This window comes from Bos indicus x Bos taurus, chromosome X (genome assembly GCF_003369695.1).
Source record: "Bos indicus x Bos taurus breed Angus x Brahman F1 hybrid chromosome X, Bos_hybrid_MaternalHap_v2.0, whole genome shotgun sequence".
NCBI classification, from domain to species: domain Eukaryota; kingdom Metazoa; phylum Chordata; class Mammalia; order Artiodactyla; family Bovidae; genus Bos; species Bos indicus x Bos taurus.
The window spans coordinates 56,267,432-56,289,857 of record NC_040105.1 but is presented as its reverse complement, the minus strand read 5'-3'; the positions used below and the strand labels follow the sequence as shown (position 1 = coordinate 56,289,857).

General features: G+C 42.6%; 1 pseudogene; it reads right to left on the bottom strand.

Annotated features, from left to right (window-relative positions):
- Positions 1–21,639: 21,639 nt before the first annotated feature.
- On the bottom strand, positions 21,640–21,951 carry LOC113886690 (annotated as a pseudogene).
- Positions 21,952–22,426: the final 475 nt, after the last annotated feature.

Genomic DNA, 22,426 nt, shown 5'->3' with positions numbered 1-22,426 from the left:
GCTTCTGTCAGGTCCATACCATTTCTGTCCTTTATCGAGCCCATCTTTGCATGAAATGTTCCCTTGGTATCTCTGATTTTCTTGAAGAGATCTCTAGTCTTTCCTATTCTGTTGTTTTCCTCTATTTCTTTGCATTGATCACTGAAGAAGGCTTTCTTATCTCTTCTTGCTGTTCTTTCGAACTCTGCATTCAGATGCTTATATCTTTCCTTTTCTCCTTTGCTTTTCACTTCTCTTCTTTTCACAGCTATTTGTAGGGCCTCCCCAGACAACCATTTTTCTTTTTTGCATTTCTTTTCCATGGGAATGGTCTTGATCCCTGTCTCCCGTACAATGTCACGAACCTCAGTCCATAGTTCATCAGGCACTCTATCTATCCGATCTAGGCCCTTAAATCTATTTCTCACTTCCACTGTATAATCATAAGGGATTTGATTTAGGTCATACCTGAATAGTCTAGTGGTTTTCCCTACTTTCTTCAATTTCAGTCTGAATTTGGCAATAAGGAGTTCATGATCTGAGCCACAGTCAGCTCCTGGTCTTGTTTTTGTTGACTGTACAGAGCTTCTCCATCTTTGGTTGCAAAGAATATGATCAATCTGATTTTGGTGTTGACCATCTGGTGATGTCCATGTATAGAGTCTTCTCTTGTGTTGTTGGAAGAGGGTGTTTGTTATGACCAGTGCATTTTCTTGGCAAAACTCTAATAGTCTTTGCCCAGCTTCATTCCGTATTCCAAGGCCAAATTTGCCTGTTACTCCAGGTGTTTCTTGACTTCCTACTTTTGCATTCCTGTCCCCTATAATGAAAAGGACATCTTTTTTGGGTGTTAGTTCTAAACGGTCTTGTAGGTCTTCATAGAACCGTTCAACTTCAGCTTCTTCAGTGTTACTGGTTGGGACATGGACTTGTATTACTGTGATATTGAATGGTTTGCCTTGGAAATGAACAGAGATCATTCTGTCGTTCTTGAGATTGCATTCAAGTACTGCATTTTGGCCTCTTTTTTTGACCATGATGGCTACTCCATTTCTTCTGAGGGATTCCTGCCTGCAGTAGTAGATATAATGGTCATCTAAGTTAAATTCACCCATTCCAGTCCATTTTAGTTTGCTGATTCCTAGAATGTCGACATTCACTCTTGCCATCTCTTGTTTGACCACTTCTAATTTGCCTTGATTCATGGACCTGACATTCCAGGTTCCTATGCAATATTGTTCTTTACAGTATCGGACCTTGCTTCTATCACCAGTCACATCCACAGCTGGGTATTGTTTTTGCTTTGGCTCCATCCCTTCATCCTTTCTGGAGTTATTTCTCCACTGAGCTTCAGTAGCATATTGGGCACTTACTGACCTGGGGAGTTCCTCTTTCAGTATGTGTATGTTGCAACAAAAAAATTCATATGGCAAAAAAGAGACTCATTTTTGGGGGGGAAAAATTATGAAGAGATGTTCCACAGAAGGGCAGCCACATTAAACAGGACTTCCTTAATTTCTTTAATAAAAGTGTAACTTATCTGGAATCCAACTTCAGCTTTTATTTCATGCTTTTGAACCATTTTTCCTGAAAAAAGGGATATTTATGACATCTAATTTGTTTCAGAGAATTAAAAAATGATAGCCTTGTTAAGACAAATAGTCCATATATAAATTTAAAGATGCCAAAGACCTAATTGACAAATAGCTGATTTCCCCAAAACACTTTTTTTTAGTCCTTCTGCTCCAGAAGTCTTAATTCAGCTCTGACTTAGAGTGTGAAGGTGGAGGATGAAGTGTGTACTAAAATGTGGCTTGCTAGTGATCTCAGGAGGCAAGTTTATACATACCTCCATCTAAGGACAGTTCTAGTTATGAGCAAGCTGGGAATCAATAGTTACAGCCTTGGATTCTATTACTCCCCATCTGAGCTAACCTCCGAACTTCTGTTGACTCTGTTCTCACATTAGTCAAAGGCAGATCCCCATTTCCCTCTAAGAGCTCAGAAATGGAGAGGAGTGTGGGGATGGGAAAACAAGTTCACTGCTCTTGATCTCTTCCTTCTCTCTTCCTTCTGAAAATTATCTCTTCTACTTTGGGAATCACTAGATATTTATTCAACAAATCTAGATTGGAGCCAGAGATTCTTTTTCACTCTTTAGAAATCAAAGTTCTCATTGGGCAGGGAGCCAAGTGTCTGTGTATGTTGGCCTGTAAGGGATGGAAGGGATGAGGTAGCTGGGGTTGGTGATTAAGAAAAACTTGGTTTCTTTCTTTGGCCAGTACTCAGGTTAGCTTATGGGAAAGTAGGTTTGTTTCCTGAGGTCTGCCTACAGGAGGGAAATAAATTCTGTCTTCAGAGGAAACCGACAAGCCCTAGGAACCAGGAGTGAAAACATAGAAGTCCAAGAAGCAAGCCCCGCTCTGCAGGCTGTTTTTCCCTTCCAGCCATCGTAGTTGCTTCCATAGAACAGCCCTGCTATCCTACTGTCCCGGAATTGTGTTTTCCTTGGTTCTCTGTTGCAGACTGTAAAGTGGAGTGGGCACTCGTGAGGAGACTGGGGAGACAGCCTTTTACGCACTCACTCCATCCCTCAAATCACACCCCACCCTTTTCCCTGTCTTGCTCAGAGATGTATCTGCAAAATGGGGCTGATGATACCTTACTGGGTTGTTGAGAGGATTAACTGCAAGTGTAGTTGAAGTGCCCAGGCCCCAGATTCCCAGTGCCTGTAGGTTCTATGGGAATCAAGAGATGCCAGGCCCAGGCCCTTGAAAACTAAGAAATTTGCCCTCCTTTCCATCTACAATGAAAATGATAGTAAACATTTATCACTTTACATACGTTAACACATTTCAGTCTCCCTAACAGCCTTCTGAGTTAGGAACTATTATCCCCATTTATGCAGAACCCATGATGTGAAACTTGAGACCCAGAGAGGTGAACTAACTTGGACTCACACAACCAGTAAGTGATAGAGTCACTATTTGGACCCAGCTAGTCTGGCTGCAGTGTCTATTACCTGGGAGGCTCCCAGGCTGAATGCATCTTCTGCTCTTGCCCCTATCTGCAGAGTTCATTCCCAGGATGTGACAGTACCTACTGTTCCCACCTCAGGGATGGGAGCACACAGAGCACCCAAAAGCCCCACTTTGCCTGCTGGTCCTTTCTGAGCAAAACAAATAAGCTTAGTTCCATTACCACCACTGTTTACCCACGAGACAACAGTTAAGCCAAGATATGAATCTCAGACCTGCCCAAATTCACATTTGGGTCATAGAGAAGGAACCTCAAAACCCAAGTCCTTCAGGAGTAAAGTATGGAGGGAGTGAGGTTATGGCTGGAGCTAATGAGCCTCAAGAATGTGAAGATTAACTCCTGCTGGTGCCAGACCCTCCCCATGGGTGCCAGTGGTCCACCCTCTAGGACTCCCAGTTTCCCTCACCTGAGAAATGGCATGGCAAAATATACAAACAGGTGAGTGATGGAGGCATCCTGCAGCACTAAACGGGTTTTGGTTGCTCTGATGAATCCTAAGGACTAATGCGACTTTGCCCCCTCCACCACCAGGCCTGCGCTGCCTCTTCCTGTCCCTTGTTACTGTAGCCTGCAGGCATATGAATCTTTGCTAATACTGCTGGCAGATGTCTTGAGGCAGGAAAGGGAACCCCAGCTGGGAGGGAAACTGCAATCTGAAAGGGACCCTGGCAGTTGCCTAGCAACCATCAGACCATACAATAGTCTTGAGAAGTGTTTGTCTCCTTTGGCTGTCTGCTCACAGGAAAGCAGACTGGGAAAATGTAGGGGGTTGGGGTGGGAGGACTAGTGTCAAAGAGTCTTTCTTTGACCAAACTTTAGTCGCACTCCAACTATCTTGTCAACTAGGCCCTGACTTTTTGAGCTTCTGTGTTCCTCTGTGCAGCATCCAATTTTAGCAAGAATCCTGCTAAGTCTGTTTAACCAGAATGCACCTCCTATCTGATCACCCTCAATATTTGATGGAATTCTGCATTCTCTACCACCCCCCAGGTGATGTCTGATCACCCAGACTGCTTTCAGTTAGATTCCTGTTGGTTCAGTGTAGCCAGTATCCCCCCTTACCCATGATGTTTCCTCTTAGTTGTTTTTCATCTGCTGATATACCAGCCCAAACCCTGTTCCTTGATTACAAATCCTGACTTTTTCTTGTTATATTCCAAGTTAAGCCCAATCTCTCTCCCCCATGGCTGACTCCATTGTAGTAATTCCTCAATAAAGTCTGCCTTGCTGTCTTTAACAAGTGTCATGAATATTTTTTTTCATGAATACTTGCAAGATAAGGAGCTGAAATCACCAAGCACAGAGTGAGGCTTTCCTCAGAAAAAGCACCATTTGGTGAAGTTTGTATATGGTCAAATAATTTTTAACAGCTAACTGGAGTAGCATTGCTAGCCAGCTAGCTAGACGTAGACAGCTCCTCTTGCTCTCCACAGGTTGCCAGACTTCTAGAAAATTAAGAAGCAGGCTGGGTCCTTTCTCCACATGTACAGCTTTTTCTGTTTGAGATTATTTCCTGTCTTATTATTACATCATCATCTTGGCTACAAGGTCTGCATTGGGCACTTTCCTACCGGACGTGGATCTCAGCCAAGTGATGGGAAAAAGAATAAAGGCTTTGTGTCTAGAATATATAAAGACCTCTTACAACTCAATAATAAAAAGATAAATAACTCAATCAAAAGATGAGCAAAGAATTTGAATGTACAATTCTCTAAATGAGATATATGAATGGCCCCAAAACAAAAGATGCTCTGACATCATTAGCTATCGAGGAAATGCTGCAAATCAAAATTACAGTGAGATACTACTTTACATCTACTAGGATGGCTAGAACAAAAAAAGATAACAAGTGTTGACATGGAAGAAACCCCCAGTAAAAATGGCCATCATCAAAAAATCCACAAACAATAAATGCTAGAGAGGATGTGGAGAGAAGGGAACCCTCCTACACTGTTGGTGGGAATGTAAACTGGTACAGCCATTATGGAGAGCAGTGTGGAGGTTCCTTAAAAAACTAAAAATAGAGCTACCATATGACCCTGCAATTCCACTACTGGACATAAACCCAGAGAAAAACATGATCTGAAAGGACGCATGTTCCCCAATGTTCATTGTGGCACAGTTTACAATAACCAAGAAATGGAAGCAACCTAAAAGTCCACTGAAAGAGGAATGGATGAAGAAGATGTGGTACGTACACACAATGGAATATTATGCAGCCATTAAAAAGAGTGAAGCAATGCCATTTGCAGCAACATGGATGGACCCAGAGATTATCATACTGAGTGAAGTAAATCAGAGAAGAAGAAATATGACATCCCTTATGTGTGGAATCTAAAAAGAAATGATACAAATAAAAATGATACAAAAAAAGAACTTACAAAATAGAGACTCATAGACTTAGAAAACAAACTTATGGTTGCAGGGGGGAAGGATGGGAGGAAGGGATAGTCAGAGGGTTTGGAATAAACATGTACACGCTGCTATATTTAAAATGGATAACCAACAAGGACCCCTATGGTATGGCACATGGAACCCTGCTCAATGTTATGGGGCATCCTGGATGGGAGGGGAGTTTGGGGGAGAATGGATCCATGTATATGTATGGCTGAATCCCTTCACTGTTTGCCTGAAACTATCACAACATTGCTTGTTAACTGACTGTGTGTGTGCTCAGTTGTGTCTGACTTTTTGTGACCCCATGAACTGTAGCCCGCCAGTCTCCTCTGTCCATGGACTTTTCCAGGCAAGAATACTGGAGAGGGTTGCCATTTCCTACCTCAGTGGATCTTCCCAATCCAGGGATTGAAGCTGTGTCTCTTGTGTCTCCTGCACTGGCAGGCAGATTCTTTACCATTGTGTCACATGGGAAACCCAATACAAAATAAAAAGTTTTTAGAAAACACTAAAAAGGTAAAAATAAAGCTATCAAATCAATCCAATTAAAAAAAGAAATAGAAACACTTATACACTGTTGGTGGGAACATAAAATAGTATATCCACTTTGAAAAATAGTCTGGTGGTTCCTTGAATGATTGAACGTAAAGTTATCATATGACCCAGCAATTCCACTTCTAGGTATATACCCAAAAGAAATGAAAACATATGCCTGCACATAAACTTGTACATGAATGTTTCAGTTCAGTTCAGTTGAGTTCAGTCACTCAGTCGTGTCTGACTCTTTGCGATCCCATGAATCGCAGCACGCCAGGCCTCCCTGTTCATCTTCAACTCCCAGAGTTTACTCAAACTCACGTCCATCGAGTCGGTGATGCCATTCAGCCATCTCATCCTCTGTCGTCCCCTTCTCCTCCTGCCCCCAATCCCTCCCGGCATCAGAGTCTTTTCCAATGAGTCAACTCTTCGCATGAGGTGGCCAAAGTACTGGAGTTTCAGCTTTAGCATCAGTCCTTCCAATGAACACCCAGGACTGATCTCCTTTAGAATGGACTGGTTGGATCTCCTTGCAGTCCGAGGGACTCTCAAGAGTCTTCTCCAACACCACAGTTCGTTTACAAGAGCATTATTCATAATAAGAAAAAGGTGAAAACAACCTAAATGTCCATCAACAGACAAATGGATAAGCAAAATATGGTATCCATGCAATGAAATATTATTCAGCTATAAAAAGGACTGAAGTACTGATACTTATGCTACAACATAGATGAATCTTGAAAACATATGCTAAGTAAAGGAAGCAAGTCACAAGAAAACCTGTATACTATATGATTCCACTCATATGAAAGTTCAGAAAAGGGAAATACATAGAGACAGAAAGGAGATTAGTAGATGTTTAGGGTTGGAAGAGGGAATGGAGATATGGAGGGATGGTTTCTTTTTTTAAATTATTTATTTATTAATTTAGCTGCCTGGGGTCTTAGTTGCAGCATGTGGGATCTTTTGCTGCAGTGCATAGACTCTCTAGTTGTGGCGCACAGGCTCAGCGGTTTAGTGTGGACTTAACTTGCTCTGTGGCATGTGGGATCTTAGTTCCCTGACCAGGGATTGAACCTGTGTCCCTTGCATTGTGAGGCAGATTCTTAACCATTGGACCACAGGGATATCCCTAACTGGTTTCTTCTTGATGTGATGAAAATGTTCTAATATTAACTGTGATGGTTATACATATCTGTGAATAAGTCACTGAACTGTACATAGTTTATTACACACACACACACACACACACACACACACACACACACACACACCTAGTAACTCCATAATATGCCAATCATGAGCTAGTTTTCAGCAGTTACCTTCCCTTGATCATAGCTGAATAACAATGTAATTAATTGGAAAACAGGGAAACCAGAGACATGGCTAGAAATGACCTCACACAGCCTATACCATTGCAATATAATCGTCAAGTTCAGTGGAGTTTGTAAAGCTGGTTCAGTTCTGCTCCCCTTGGCAGAAATTCTCACGTTTGTAAAAATGGGATCAATAAGTTCCTAGTTTGAATTGTCAATGGCTTTATCCAGAATATCACTGGCAACTGGTTACTGTAACACCAGCCCAACTTTTTCTGCCCCCATGCTGAGGCACTTCCAATTGTAGATAATACTGTAGGTTGCTGTCCCCATACTGAACTTGAACTTCTCCAGGAAAGTTTTGTTCTCCATAAGATTCACTGCATTGAACACGTCAAACCCTTTCATTTTGGTGAGAACGAGGGTATTACTCATGAGTTCTAGAAGAGGGGTCTGAGTATGAACATTGTAGAAAGAATATGCAGACTTTAGACTCTTGTGAGGCAGATGGTTCATGATGGTGAGCAGAAGTGTATAAAAGTTCAGGAAATCTATCACCTCACTATTCACATTCTCCACCACAAAACTGTTAATGATAGAACTTCGACAATGTTCTGTAGAACCAGTGTTCCACATCCTCCTGGCTCATGACTGTTGTGACCCAAAACTGCTTCAGGTACTGGGTGAGGAGCTGGTGCACTACGAGTATGTTCTTTTTTCCCATTGGTCACACCCCAGCTGTCTTGAGAGTCTCTGGCAGCTGGTAGAGCTTCATAGTGCACTGCATGGTCAGAATTCAAGTGGAAGAACTTCACTTCAATCAGCTTCCATGGGTTTAGGGACCAAGGCCAGTACCTGCAGGTGCCAACAGGCTTTGGTAATACCATTGTGGCCGTGTAAACAGCTTGGAAGATGCCTTCCAGGTAAACCCATCAGGTTATCTCATGGATCAGGACTGGAACCACCTTCTTGGAGTACAGCTTCTGGTGGACACACAGGAAGTTGATCTCTACCATCTTCTTCTCTGTGTAATATGTATGGATGTTTGCTGGGATGGCAGTGATGAATCCAACCCATTTCTGACTTGAGACCACCCGAACCCCACAGTGCCACTGGGAAAGCCAGCTAGGTGGCTGGAGAGCCCACAAAACAAATTCTGGGGAATAATCAAATCAGAACATGTTGTCATCATCTTCCACATAATTCTCATTCAGGAGGGTGTTTTTTGCAGATTCCTTGACCCAGTGAAAAAGACCTGAATGGCCTTCTGTGTTTCCTGGGTCTTCTGCTGGCAAACAGTTCATCTGATGAACAGGCTGATCCTGAGCTGAATCTGTCTCACTGCCTTCCTCTTTCTGCTTCTTCTTTTCAGTTTCTTTTTCTCCTTTTTGCTCCACTGTCATTGGATAGACTCAAGCCATCCTGACTATAGCTGGTGTCCTCCTCCTTCTTGCAATCCCTGCAGTGCTCTTGGGCCTTTCCATTCCCTTCCATCATCTGCAGCAGTGGAAGTGCCAGTGGTTTCCCTGCTGTATCACTCCCATCCACCTTCTTGAGTTGCCTGTACATACACTTTTAATGGGTGAATTTTATGATATGTGACATGTGACTTATATCTCAAGGGATAAAAGGAATGAGAAATACTTAACTAAATCCAAATAAAAGTGAGCAATAGAAGGCCTTTCTTCACCTCCTACACACACGCACACATACTGCCCTTCCAACTCATCCATGGTACCTAGAATAATTCTTGGCATATATAGTAGGTACTCAAATATAGATCAATGGAACAAAATAGAAAGTCCAGAGATAAACCCACGCACCTATGGACACCTTATTTTTGACAAAGGAGGCAAGAATATACAATGGAGAAAAGACAATCTCTTTAACAAGTGGTGCTGGGAAAACTGGTCAACCACTTGTCAAAGAAGGAAACTAGAACACTTTCTAACACCATACACAAAAATAAACTCAAAATGGATTAAAGATCTAAACATAAGACCAGAAACTATAAAACTCTTAGAGAAGAACATAGGCAAAACACTCTCTGACATACATCACAGCAAGATCCTCTATGACCCACCTCCAAGAATATTGGAAATAAAAGCAAAAATAAACAAATGGGATCTAATTAAAATTTAAAGTTTCTGCACAACAAAAGAAACTATAAGCAAGGTGAAAAGACAGCCTTCAGAATGGGAGAGAATAATAGCAAATGAAGCAACTGACAAACAACTAATCTCAAAAATATACAAGCAACTCCTGCAGCTCAATTCCAGAAAAATAAACGACCCAATCAAAAAATGGGCCAAAGAACTAAATAGACATTTCTCCAAAGATGACACACAGATGGCCAACAAACACATGAAAAGATGTTCAACATCACTCATTATCAGAGAAATGCAAATCAAAACCACAATGAGGTACCATTTCACACCAGTCAGAATGGCTGCGATCCAAAAGTCTACAAGCAATAAATGCTGGAGAGGATGTAGAGAAAAGGGAACCCTCTTACACTGTTGGTGGGAATGCAAACTAGTACAGCCACTATGGAGAACAGTGTGGAGATTCCTTAAAAAACTGGAAATAGAACTGCCATATGCCCCAGCAATCCCATTGCTGGGCATACACACCAAGGAAACCAGAATTGAAAGAGACACGTGTACCCCAATGTTCATTGCAGCACTGTTTATAATACCCAGGACATGGAAGCAACCTAGATGCCCATCAGCAGAGGAATGGATAAGAAAGCTGTGATACATATACACAATGGAGTATTACTCAGCCATTAAAAAGAATACATTTGAATCAGTTCTAATGAGGTGGATGAAACTGGAGCCGATTATACAGAGTGAAGTAAGCCAGAAAGAAAAACACCAATACAGTATACTAACGCATATATATGGAATTTAGAAAGATGGTAATGATAACCCTGTATGCGAGACAGCAAAAGAGACACAGATGTACAGAACAGTCTTTTGGACTCTGTGAGAGAGGGAGGGGGGAATGATTTGGGAGAATGGCATTGAAACATGTATAATATATAAGAAACGAATCGCCAGTCCAGGTTTGATGCAGGATACAGGAAGCTTGGGGCTAGTGCACTGGGATGACCCACTGGGGAGGGAGGTGGGAGGGGGATTCAGGATGGGGAACACGTGTACACCCATGGCAGATTCATGTTGATGTATGGCAAAACCAATACAATATTGTAAAGTAATTAGCCTCTAATTAAAATAAATAAATTTAAATTAAAAAAATAAATATACATGAAGTAGATACTCAAAAAATATTTGTCAAATTAAGGAATATAGTTTATATCTACGAATGGATGTATTGGAGATGGATGAAGGAGTAATACAAAACTGAAGGATGTCCAGAACAGGGGCTAGCTGGGCCTGAGGTTTTGGGGAATGGTCACTATAAGTTCTCTCTCTGTATATATTTTGTCAACCTGGTAGACAAACTACTTTCCTGAAATCCAGTGAGACACATCAGTTTTTAGCTGCTCCATCCTAGACTCAGTCACTACTTCCTCTAATCATATTCTGCTCTTCCCATAGCCACCATTTCCTTTTCTCTCTTGCAATCCCACTACCTGGATTACTACAATCCCACTAGGAGTACAGCAGACTCAACATTAAAAGCGCTCTCTTATGAGGTAATGAGCTTCATGTCACAAGAGGATGAAGACCTACTATTAGGATTCTATAAACACCATTCCTATATAAGATTCCATCACATACTATATAAGCATGGTCAACATACATAATGTCAATTTCAATTTCCTCATCTGCATGCACACATAAACCCCCTCAGACTTAATTCAGATAGTCCCCACTTTAAACAAATTCACAATAAGCTTTCAAAGGCACAGGAATGGTATATACATATATATTTAAATAGTCAATAATAATCCAAATAATAACTAAAAACATGAAACACATGATTCCATACTGATATAAATAAATGATTGAACAAATAAATAAATAGAGGAGAAGGAAAAAAATCTTTCTTACAGAATGATTCCAAATAGTATACATATTCTCTTCTTCTAGGTGGTGGAGCTTAACATCCTTCCCCTCAAGTATGAGCTGGACTTAATAACTCAGTTCTAACCAATATGTGTACAGAATAGAAATATGTATAGAGATGGGAATGTAGTAACTTTTTGATGGAGAAATTTGGTGGAGACTAACTTAGAAAGGTGATAAAAGTTCACATTACCAGTGATGTCCTGTGGATGTTACCTCCTCCCTGATACCGTGAGATAAGAAGGGCACTTCACCTTGGTGATGTTCTTCTCCCAAGCCAATCACCCCAGCCTAGTTATAAGGAAAACATCAGACAAACCCAAACTGAAAGACATTCTACAAAATACTATTCTAAACTGTTGAGGTCATGAGAACCAAGGCGACTGACAAACTGACAGATCAGAGGGGACTAAGAGAACATGATGACTAAAGACAAAATGGTAGCCTGGACTGAGTCCTAGAACAGAAAAAGAGCATTAGTGGAAAAGCTAGTATAATACAAATACATTCTGTAGTTTAGTTTACAGTAATTTGGGTTTTTATTTTTTATTATTTATTTATTTTTTATTTTTTAATTTAAATTTATTTATTTTAATTGGAGGCTAATTACTTTACAATATTGTATTGGTTTTGCCTTTAAATTTTGAAACAAGGAGTCACAGGAATGTAGCACGCTGACATAAGGGGAAACTGGGTGAATTTTTGATACTATCCTTGCAGCTTCTATGTAAATCTAAAATTGTTCTAAAATACAGAGTTTATTTAAAAAGAAACAAAATAAATATTCTCAAGATTCTTTTAAAGAGATTTAAAGGATCTTAGCATCACTGACTCAACGGACATGAATTTGAGCAAATTCTGGAAGACAGTGGAGGGCAGAGGGGCCTGGTGTGCTACAGTACATGGGGTTGCAAAGAGTCTGACCCTGTTTAGCGACTGAACAACAATAATAAAGGATCTTAATTCAACCATCCATCCAGGATTTTTGTTGAAAGAGACACTAGAGCATAATGGTTAAGAATTGATTGAGGGCAAGTGCACCCATGTGGACTCCCCAGGTGGCTCAGTGGGTAAAGAACCTGCCTGCAATGCAAGAAACGCAGGAGGTATGGGTTCAATTCCTGGGTCCCCTGGAGAAGATCCCCTGGAGAAAGAAATGGCAACCCACTCCAGTATTCTTTCCTGGAGAATCCCGTGGACAGAGGAGCCTTGCGGGTTACAGTCCATAGGTCGTAAAGAGTCAGACACAACTGACTGCAGATGATGATTGCAGCCATGAAATTAAGACACTTACTCCTTGGAAGGAACGTTATGACCAACCTAGACAGCATATTAAAAAGCAGAGACATTACTTTGTCAACAAAGGTCCATCTAGTCAAGGCTATGGTTTTTCCAGTAGTCATGTATGGATGTGAGAGTTGGACTATAAAGAAAGCTGAGTGCCGAAGAATTGATGCTTTTGAACTGTGGTGTTGGAGAAGACTTTTGAGAGTCCCTTGGACTGCAAGGAGATCCAACCAGTCCATCCTAAAGGAGATCAGTCCTGGGTGTTCATTGGAAGGACTGATATTGAAGCTGAAACTCCAATATTTTGGCCACCTGAAGCGAAGGGCTGACTCATTTGAAAAGACTCTGGTGCTGGGAAAGATTGAAGGCAGGAGGAGAAGGGGAAGACAGAGGATGAGATGGTTGGATGGCATCACCAACTCAATGAACATGAGTTTGGGTAAACTCCGGGAGTTGGTGATGGACAGGGAGGCCTGGCATGCTTCAGTTCATGGGGTCACAAAGAGTTGGACATGACTGAGTGACTGAACTGACTGAATTGAAGCTCTGAACATGTATGCACGCATGCACATGCGTGCCTGGCACACAGACTACAGCAGTTGCCTATGTCTGTGCAAGCTCTCCAGGCTTGGTGGCTCCTGGTTAAGCGTCCATCTGGCCCTGCCACTCATGGACATCCCTTCCTGTAGCACCCACACACATCCTGGGCGGTAATCCCCAGCCCTGTGCTGCATGCTCAGGCCCCAGCCCAGATCCAACATGGACGATGTCCTGCAGCATATCATGGCCATCACCGACCAGAGCTTGGAGAGGCACAGGCCAGAAAGCATGCTCTGAATTGCCATCCAATGAAGCCTGCTATCTTCAGTGTGCTCTGTGAGATCAAGAAAAAGACAGGTGAGCAGAGTGAAGGTCCGGAGAGAGAGAATTTCACCCCAGTAACCCACAGCCAGGCTGCATGCTGCCCCTCCAGACCCTGTAATGGCTCAGGGAGGAAAGCCTGCACCCACAGGCCCCAGGCACTGTCTGTGCATCTGCTGCTCTACCACATCCATGAAGGCTCCTGGCCTCTGCCATCTGTTTCTTCCTCTGAGTGCAGGGTCTAAGATGCCCTGTGTCCTAGGACTGCCCTGGTACCTGGCACACAGTGTACACATCTTATATTTTTGTTGAATGAAGAATTGTTTATAGTGACTGATACCTGTTAGGTGAAATCCTTTTTATCCTGTGCACCTGACAGAGTTTAGGAAGACTGAGTGTCTGGGGCCTGACTTAGAAAACAAGGCTTATCATCATATCATCCTGAAAAGAAAGCTATCCTCCATGTAAACCTAGCGTTGCTGGACGTTCCTGGAAGCACTACCCTATGAGTTCCAAGAACTACCCTCTGATGCCTCCTCTGACCTGTGGGATGGACGCTGGTGAATCTTCCGTGGTTGATATGTGGGGGCTCCGCCTGTATTCTCCTCTGTGGTGTCTGAGTGGTCCTGCCTGCTGCAGTTTCTGAAAGCCAAGGATACCATAGGAGTACACCCTCCTCCCAAATCCTTCCCTTGAAAGAGTTCTCCTTCTTGGTATTGGGAGGAGCTGTCCCGAGGAGAACAAAGAAACACTTTTTTAGAGAGCTTTGAATTTAGCTGGGGGAACCCAATACTGGCCCAGTCCCTTTCCTGAAACCCTTCAGGGCTGAGTGTATTAGAGAATTCAGAATTGTTTGGGTTTCAGGTATGTGGTGTTGGCAAGGACTGAGGCAGAGCCTGTGTTCATTGACTTTTAGCCTCAGAACATGAACAGTTGCCCACAGTGGTGTGGGTCGGGCTTTGCCTCCAAATGAACTTGAGTGCCAACTTGCATAAAAACTTTGTATCTTGGATTGCAGCTGGGCAGGCCCTTGAGGAGCTGCCAGGCTTCCTGGGCAGTTCACACTAAGGGGCCTGTTCTGTCTTCTCTGAGCTGTGATTGTCCCCTGCTCGGGCCTCACGTGCACATCTGTGCCTCACTTTGGTCAGTTCTGAGTTTGCTTCATCTCTAAGGAATAAGAAGTTCCAGCTCCACCAGACTTGCTCTCAGGCCAAGGGGCCCTTGCTATGCTGAGGGAGCACAGGCAGCTGCTGTCAGTGGGAGTAGATGTGAGTAACTCATCACACAAGGGAACACCCTCCGATTTCCTCACCACTGTTCTTGGGCTGGGCTTGGATTGTCAGGCATAAGTAATCCAGTGATTTTTAAAATAAAATTTTCTTTTACTGTAGTTGCTTTACAATGTTGTGTTCGTTTCTACTGTACAGCGAAGTGAATCAGCTATACATATACATGCATCCCCCCCTTTTTGGATTTCCTTCACACTTAAGTCACCACAGAGCACTGAGCGTGTTCCCTGCACTACACAGTAGATTGTCATTAGTTACATATTTTATACACAGTATCAATAGTGAAAGTCGCTCAGTTGTGTCTGACTTATTGTGACTCCATGGAATAGTCCGTGGAATTCTCCAGGCCAGAATACTGGACTGGGTAGCTGTTCCCTTCTCCAGGGGATCTTCCAAACCCAGGGATCGAACCCAGGTCTCCCACATTGCAAGCGGATTCTTTACCAGCTGAGCCACCAGGGAAGCCTTAGTATCAATAGTGTATATTTGTAAATCACAATGTGCTTCCCTGGTGGTTCAGATGGTAAAGAATCTGCCTGCAATGCAGGAGACCCAGGTTCCATCTGTGGGTCGAGAAGATTCCCTAGAGAAGAGAATGGCTACCCACTCCAGTTTTCTTGCCTGGGAAATCCCATGCACAGAGGAGCCTGGCAGGATACAGTCAATGTCCCAATTCATGCCACCCCTCCTCTTTTTCCCTTGGTATCCATACATATACATCAACAGAGGAATAAATAAAGAAAATGTGGTACATATATACAATGGAATATTACTCAGCCATAAAAAGGAACAAAACTGGATCATTTGTAGAGACTGTAATACAGAATAAAGTAAGTCAGAAAGAGTAAAACATATATGTGAAATCTGAAAGAATTGGTATAGACAATCTTATTTATAAAGCAGAAATCCAGTGATGTTTTACCTCTCTTTCCATTTCTCCTTAGCCACTCAGGTTTGTTGCAATTGGAATATCATGATTAGTAGCTTCAGCCTTCTGGTTGGGGTCAATGTGTGACTTCTTCCAGAATTTGGATCCCTTTTGTAATTGGCTAGACCCAGGGCTGAGACCCATGTCCAGTATTTCATCGTGACCATGTGGCTTACCCTATGGGAGTGATTTACATCTGAATTAATTAAATTCAAGTATAATTAAATAAGGCATTCTTCAGCCACACTAGCCACATCTCAAGTGCTCAGTAGCCACATGTAGCTGGAGGCTCCCGTATTAGATAGTACAGATCTAGAACATTCCATTATTGGGACATTTTTATTGAACAGGCAAGTGGATTAGTATAGCCAAATCAAGGATTATGAAAAAAAAAATCTAATGTCCATGATGATGACTAGAGAAACAAAATATGGTCCATATATTCAATGGACTGTTATTCAGCCATAAAAAGGAGTGAAGTTTTATGACACGAGGTACAACATGGATGAACCTTAAAAACTTTATGCTAACAACAAGGCCCTATTGCATAGCACAGGGAACTATATTCAATATCTTGTAATAACCTATAAAGGGAAAGAATCTGAAAAAGAATATGCATACACACACACATACACACAACTGAATCACTTTGCTGTATACCTGAAACATTGTAAATCAACTATACTTCAATTAAAAAAAAAAAAAAACCTTTATGCTGAGTGAAAGTAACCAGACACAAAAGTCCACAATAATGTGTGAGTTCATTTATGGGAAATGTCGAGTAGGTAGAAAGAGATTAGCAGTTGCCAGGGCCTGGGGTGGGGAAATGAGGAGTGACTACTAAGAAGGACAGGATCTCCTTTTGAGGTGGTGAAGAAGTTAGGTGGTAGTTGCACAACCTGGTGAATGTACTGAAGACCACTGAATTATTCACTGGAAATGGGTGAATTGTATATCACATGAATTATATCACAATAGCTGTTATAAAAACCAAAATAAGGATTGATTGAACTCCAGTTCTGGTTCTTATCAGCTTTATGACTGTGGGTAAGTGACTTAACCCCTCTGTGCCTCAGTTTACTCATCTCTGAAATGAGGATAATAATAGCACTTACCTCATAGGTCAATGGAGAAGGCAATGGCACCCCACTCCAGTACTCTTGCCTGGAAAATCCCACGGATGGAGGAGCCTGGTGGGCTGTAGTCCATGGGGTCGTTAAGAGTGATTTCACTGTCACTTTTTGCTTTCATGCATTGGAGAAGGAAATAGCAACCCACTCCAGTGTTCTTGCCTGGAGAATCCCAGGGACGGGGGAGCCTGGTGGGCTGCCGTCTATGGGGTCGCACAGAGTTGGACATGACTAAAGCGACTTAGCAGCAGCAGCAGCACAATATCTAGCACTTGTAAATGCTATATAAATATTTGTTGAATAAAATATAAAGTAACACTTATGAAAACTTCTGCACAGACCCTAGCAGTGCAGCAGCCCATCATATATCTCAGTACATGCTCATTGGATTCATATAACATACCCTGAATATAATTTAGGGATGTTTATGAACCTACTAACCTGTGAGATGGCATTTACAATCCCCCAAAAGGTTACCAGAGAAGCTGCTTTAGAATAACAGGCTGCTTTGGGGACCCCAGATGCAGACTGGCAGTTATTGATGGATGATGGATGGTATGTCAGGAAGAAACCTACTAGACAACGGTGTGCACAGGGAAATACTTATATTTCTTCCCCCACAGATTCACCTGGGTTGCTTTTTTCTCCCAATGCTCTTTCCACTCACTCTCTGATTAAGACCTTCCTTTCTTTACCATTCAACTTAAATCTTACCTTAGCTCTGAGGCCTCCAGGGCAGTCTTTCCTCTGAACTCCAACAAAGCTAGTTGATTCTTTCATTTGGCCTGGAGACTCTGCTGTCTTGTGCATTTTTTTCTCTCCTCCTTCAGATCACAAGTACCTGAAGGGCAGACACTGACCTTGTGTCCCTCACAGGACAGCTCCCCCTCCGTGGGAGGTGAATTGATACTTAGTGTTCAAGACCAAACAGAAAGTCCACCCCTCCCTTACTGAGTGGTGTTCCTCAGATACTTACTGAGCTGTGTGCTTGGAGCAGAGGATCTGGAGGATGAAAGAGTAGAGTCACTGTCCTCAGGAAGGCAACAAACTTGAATCAAAACTTTATGTGTTAAATTCATAATATCATTAGTCTTTGGTGGGAGTTGAGAAAAATGGGATGGGGTTGGGGCAGCAACAAAGGAGCCTTTGTTTAACCTTCTCAGTAATGTTCTTTTATACATAATTTAACTACCTGGTGGAAAAGAAAGGCATCAAACTGAGGCAAAGGTGGAGGAGAGAGGGCAATTCTAATAGGAGAGAGAGAGGAATTTGTAGTGTGGGAAAAACACAGGACAGGGCTTCGGAGAGAAGCAGGAAGGGAGAGACAGGAAAGTATGACCCTTCCCTTAGTCCCTCTACATCTTCAGTAGATTCTTCTCTCCGCCTCTGATTTATTTTTTAAAGATTTTTTTTTTGATGTGGACCATTTTTAAAGTCTTTATTAAATTTGTTACAATATTGCTTCTTGTTTTATGTTTTAGTTTTTTGGCCACACAGCATGTGGGACCTTAGCTCCTTGACCAGGGATGGAACCTGCACCCCCTGCATTAGAAGGTGAAATCTTAAACATTGGACCACCAGGGAAATCCCTGTGCCTCTGATTTTTTAAAAATAAGAGTCTTTATGCAGCTGAATTGCTTGTGGGAACCAGAGAGAGCGTATGTAATACAAAATGAACGTGCCCTCCGCCCACCACACGCAGAGTTCAGCCACAGTGGTTTTACACGAATAACTGTTAAAACCACTTCTATGCAGTTGTGGACTTCCCAGGCGGCACAGTTGGTAAGGAATCTGCCTGCCAATGCAGGAGATAAAAGGGATGTGAGGTCAATCCCTGGGTTAAGAAGATCCCCTGGAGTAAGAAATGGCAATCTGCTCCAATATTCTTGCCAGGAAAATCCCATGGACAGAGGAGCCTGGTGAGCTTCAGGCCATGGGGCTGCAAAGAGTTGCACCTGACTGAGCACACACGATCTATGTAGGTACTCAGGCAGGAAGCAAGGTATATGGTGCCACCTTCCTAAGGCTCCCAATCTAGGGATGAGACAGATAGTAAACAAGCAGAAAATACATAATTTCAAATTGTGATCACAACCAGGAAGAAGAAATATCAAGAGAAAGTAATGGGCAGATGGCGTACTTCAAAGTTGGTACATAGAGATGGCCTCTCTCAGAAGGGATTACCTCAGCTGAGACCTAAGCATTAAGCTGCCAACAGTGCAAAGCCTGGAGTGGGAGTTGGGGGAGTGCTCCAGATGAGGGGGGCAATGAGAGAGAGAAAGATTAAAAGGAAGAAGAAAATGTGAGGGGAAATATTAGTAGGAGATATTACATCCACTGAAACTCAGGGTAAATGATCTGCTCAAAATTACAGCACTAGTTAGTGACAAATGAGAGGATTTGACTAGTTAGACAAATGAGAGGATTCTAGAGCTCTATCCTGAGAAATAAAACTGAACAGAAGGCATCTGGGGCTTCAAGGAAGCATCTAGAGACCTAGGGACAAAACAACAGGGATAGGGACTCAGAGCACTTTCTATGACTCTAGAAATTTTATCAATATTCCAGTTGTAGTAATTTTTGTTAATCCCTTTCTGTTTCCTGAAGGGGCTGACAGCAAAATCTTTGAATGAAAATCATAAATATCAGATTAGTAAATGTTTCCAAGTTGCCAGGTCATGGCCCCTTGTCTCTGGGGCAGGCCTGCAGGCCTGGATTCCATATCTCAGTCAATCCTGGAAAAGCTGAATCCCAAGGCAAAGAGCAAAGGCTGACAGCTCCCAAAGGAAAGAAAAGCAAGTTGAATGCCCGGGTTTGTGGAACAATCCAAAGAAGCAGGGCCAAGTGGTTGAATACATGGTGGAGAATTGAAGGAATGGAGAGGGCTCAACAGTTTATCAGAAGGTTCAGAAAGAGGTTAACTTGCTCAAGGCCACATAGCAAAGCCAGGAGTGGAAGCCAGGTCTGACACATTCTAGCCTTTGTATGAAATCACTTGAGATGATTCCTCCACAACTCCTCTTTAATGTTGCTGGTAAGTTGTTTTTAGAATGATGATGTTTAAAAGTGTGAGTGTAAGAGTAAGAAAAATGTGAGTGTGTGTTGAAGAGAGACCTAATGAGATTGATGTGCTTCTGCTGTTTTATTTGTGTACTTTCTCTGTGTCTACCTATGACTTGGTAGAATTATTCCATAAATGCATTTCTTGCTGATGAGACAACCTAATTCCAGTTCATGGAAATCCCTGAACCTGAACAGAGGGGCCTGAAGAATATTGAGGATCCCCTACTAACCAAACCTTTTGGATTCTTGGGACAGCTGAGCAAGGGCAGAGAGGAAGCAGCCAGTGGTGTCAATGGGCAGCAATCCTGAGCTGTAGGCTGGGCCTCCATGATTGAGGTTTTATGGGAATGTAAACCTGGAAGCAAAGTCAGACAGTTGTGTCTGATTTTTTACAACCCATGGACTGTAGCCCTTCAGGCTCCTCTGTCCATGGAATTCTCCAGGCAAGGATACTGGAGTGAGTTGTGATTCCTTTCTCCAGGGGATCTTCCTGACCCAGGGATGGAACCTGGGTCTCCCACATAGCAGGCAGATTGTTTACGATCTGAGCTACCAGGGAAGCCCCTACCTGGTTTCATAAAGATGCTGTATGTGCTAGGAGTAGCCCTGAGGGATACCCGCTCAGTATTGGAGGTACAAACATCACTTCACAACTCTGAGGGATAAGAAATATCACATCTCTTTGTACATCAGAGTTAATTCTATTTTGAACTCCCAATCCCATAAGTACAGAGGGAAACTCAACCTGTGCTTTTTGGGACCCCTGACTCATAGTTATACATCAGTTCTGGAATTTTATACACACAAGCACATAGCAGTATGGCCCTCCAGTCATCAAGCCATTTGCTTACACTGGTAAATGTTGAGATATCCATTGACCCCTGTTCTGGTGGGAAAGATCCCCTGGAGAAGGAAATGGTAACCCACTCCAGTATTCTTGCCTGGAGAATCCCATAGACAGAGGAGCCTGGCAGGCTACAATCCAGAGGGTCACAAGAGTTGAACACGACTTAGCAACTAAATCATCAACACCAGGGCCCTTCAGGTCCAGCAGCACTCTGATGCTTTTGTGAAAAATTTTTGCTTCTGGTTCCAACTTCCCAGATTCCCTACCTCATGACTTCTCACTAGGGCCTTCCCCATATGCTGCCTAGAAGCCAGGCCAGGCTCTGCTGCTCTGGAATTCACAGAGCTCTTTCTCTTCTTCCCTTACACTGGAGAAATCTCTTTTTTTGATCTGAGAAAAGCCTCTCTCCTTTTTATTTCTTCTAAGATGTTTTTTTCTTTACTGGCAATTTTTTTCCCTCCCTCTGGGGCTCAAAGCTCTTGTGAACAAAAGTCACAAAGTGTTGTGGGAAATGTCAATTTTCTGCCCTTCTACAACCCTCCTGGTGGCCAAGAGGGCCAGAACCAGCTACCTACTTAAGTGAAGAAAATAAAAGGAGGAATATATGGAGATAAAAATATATACAAACACATTAATCTCTTAAAGTATTATCCAACTATAGAGCAACAGGAACTCTCATACATCACTGGTAGAGTTTTAAATTGGTACAACCTCTCTGGTAAATTTACAGTATCTATTAAAGATGAACATATACATGTCAGAAATATCATTATCAAGTATATAGCAAGTATAAATGAATGCTTTTGGCCACCAAAAGACATGTATAGGAGTGGAGTATTTGTAGGAGCACTCTTGTTTTTTTTTTTTGAAGGGGGACAGGAGTCACTTTTTTATTGGCTTGGTGTGGGTTCTGCAGTAGAGATGCTTTGGGTTTAAGAGCATTCTGCTGTTTCCTGTCTTCTTTCTGCAACTTCCCCTGCTGCCTGAGCTGCCATGCCTGTAATCCAGCATCCATTTCCTGTGACAGCAGTACAACTCATCTTGCAAACTTTTCCCTTTGAGTTTGTCTTCAAAGCTGGCCTTTCACTGGAGGAGAAGGGCGGCCATCTGCCTAAGATCAGTCTGGGAGCTCCGTAAAGGGCTGGTAGCCAGAGGGGCTGGCAGCGACCCTGCTGGAGTTGCCACTGGCTGCCCATGTGAGCCTCGGGGCTGCAGTGCAGCCTCGGGACACCCAAAGCAGCCATGCTGAGGCACAAGAGCCGGAAGTGGGTGCGGTCTCGGTAGCCAAGGGCGATGCTGTGTGGGAAGCTATAGCAGCAATATTCTTAGTAAGCCACACTGAAAACAATCCCAATGTTTATCAACCATAAAATAGATGATATAACATACAATGGAATATTATACAGCAGTGAGAATAAAACAATGTGCAACATGATTGACTCTCACAAATATAATGTTGAGCTAAGGAAATTAGGCACAAGAAAATTATACAGTATGATTTTATTTATACATAAAGTTTTTTAAATGGCAGAGACAAGCTGTGGTGTTGAGAATCGGTATAGTGGTCACCTACGAGAAGAAGGGAAGGGGTAGTATTTTAAAGGAAGCACAAAAGAGGGGCTTTGGGATGCTGGTAATGTTCTGTTTCTTGACCAGGGTAAGTCCAGCTTGTGATAACATCAGTAATACATTGGGCTTAAGACATGGAAACACTCTAAA